Source organism: Merops nubicus, unplaced genomic scaffold, assembly GCF_000691845.1.
Source record: "Merops nubicus isolate BGI_N331 unplaced genomic scaffold, ASM69184v1 scaffold22424, whole genome shotgun sequence".
Lineage (NCBI taxonomy): Eukaryota > Metazoa > Chordata > Aves > Coraciiformes > Meropidae > Merops > Merops nubicus.
The window spans coordinates 1-2,242 of record NW_008606504.1 but is presented as its reverse complement, the minus strand read 5'-3'; the positions used below and the strand labels follow the sequence as shown (position 1 = coordinate 2,242).

The 2,242-nt window shown below is 55.2% G+C and overlaps 1 pseudogene; it reads left to right on the top strand.

The window, feature by feature from the left end:
- The first annotated feature begins 749 nt into the window (after positions 1-749).
- On the top strand, positions 750-1,355 carry LOC103772348 (annotated as a pseudogene).
- Positions 1,356-2,242: the final 887 nt, after the last annotated feature.

The following is a 2,242-nucleotide window of genomic DNA, read 5'->3' as shown; positions in this document are numbered from 1 at the left end:
CTAAGTCAACATTAGCCCATGAGACCACAAGATAGAGCCTATCTAGGTAGGAAAAACCAGTAGCAGAGGTACTGGGAGCAGAGCAAGTCCCTTCCCAGAAGTGTGTAAGTGCATTCAGCTGTTTGTTGCATAAGGTGCTGACATTCTGGAGCATGGAAAGACCATAATCAAATCAAACAAGTCAGGAAATCTCTGAAGAGCTACTTGGGTAAGCCCAGAGAAAACGGATGGATTTTCCCTACTGAGATCACGAGGGCTGATTTGATTATTAGCAATACTGGTGTCTCGAGCACGCTTTCTCCAGGGTTTACCTGAGATTACTGTAAAGCTCTAAAGCCTCCATGCTGTGACAGCAAATGGCTTTATGACCCAGAGCTGGATTTGTCTGTGTGGTGACATCACCCCCGTGCCACAGGTAAATCACCACAGCACTGGAAGACTGAAGCTCACCCGGACTAGGGTGCACGTGTGCTGGGCAAAGGCCATATCTGGCTTGTTCTCACCAGACCAAGACATTTGGGCAGTGTATCTCTATCAGTTTGGGAAGACAGGGAGCCAAACTCTTACATACATAATTTCAATATTTCTGTGTACTCCTGTGAGCACGTGGTAGGAATACAGCCCAGAATGGGCATGCAAAGGGATACGGGCACAAAAGAAAGCGCCTAAAAGGGCTCTTCCAGTGCCCCATTGTGTGGGGTTTAACAACTCTGCTTCCTGCTCCAGCCTGGCCCAAGGACTGCAGCGAGATGCCTCCTGGCAGCCACAGCGGGGTCTACATCATCCAGCCAAAGGGGCTCCACCACCTCGTGGTGTACTGCGAGATGAACGTGACCAACGGGGGCTGGACGGTCATCCAGAGGAACCAGAGGGACACACCCGTCACCTGGGCAGAGTCCTGGAGCACCTACAAGTTCGGCTTCGGGAGCGTGCGCACGGATTTCTGGCTGGGCACCGAGTACATCCATCAGATTGCCAAGCAGAAGGTCTACCAGGTCAGGTTCGTCATCCAGGACTCCGCAGACAAAATCAGCATCGCCGACTACAACCTGTTCAGCCTGGAGGACGAGTCCCAGGGCTACCGGCTGAGGCTGGGCGCCTACTCGGGCACGGCGGGGGATGCCATGACCTCAAACAATCCCAAGACCATGCACGACAACATGAAGTTCTCCACAAAGGATCGGGATCAGGACACTTACAGTAAGAACTGTGCCTACAGCTATGAGGGTGGGTGGTGGTACTCGTCCTGTTATTCTGTACGGCTGAATTTCAAGGGCGGCATGACATGGGGCAACCTGTGCAAAGGGAACTGCAAATCCTCCCTTATCCTCATCAAACCAGCTTCATACTGTTAGTGCTTCTTCCCCTTCCTGTCCACACTGGACACCCTGCGAAGGCTCTGCGTGGCCAAAGAGCTTGAGCCTTTCTGGAGCAGAGTGAGCAGCCCAAGGGTAGTAGGGTTTTAGTGAAACGCCACTTTCCAGTTCCCCTCTCTGAGTGCAGGCTCCCCCTCTGCTCAGCTCTTTCCCCCTCTGCTTGCCAATGATTCCTTGTTCATAATCAAGAATAATAATAAAAAAAATCACTTGTGACATCTGTGGATTCCACGTGTACCTTCCCCGTGGGAGGAAGACACTCAGCCCTGGAGTGACCTGTCACCAGAGTCTCTTAGCTGCCTCCAGAACCCACAGCGAGCAGAAAAGCAGGTGTGGTGCAGTGCAGGGTACACAGAGCAGGGTGCAGTGGAGGGCACACACAGTGGGATGCAGCATACACACAGCGGCAGGATGCACACAGGATGCACACAGGATGCACACAGGATGCACACGGGGGGAGGTTACTCACAGTGGGGTGCCGTGGAGGATGCACAGAGCGGGGTGCAGGATGCACACAGTGGGGTGCAGGACACAGACAGCGGGGTGCAGGATGCACACAGTGCAGTGCAGGATGCACAGGGCGGGGTGCAGTGCAGGATACACGCAGTGCAGGATACACACAGTGCGGGATGCACAGAGCAGGGTGCAGGACACACAGACAGCGGTGTGCAGGATGCCCAGGGCGGGGTGCAGTGCAGGATACACACGGTGCAGGATACACACGGTGCAGGATACCCAGAGCGGGATGCAGGACACACACAGTGCGGTGCAGGATGCAGACAGCGGGGTGCAGGACGCGGGCAGCGGGTGCCGTGCCGGTCCCCTCCTCCAAGCCGGGGGGATGCGGTGCGGAACCGGCGCGCCCT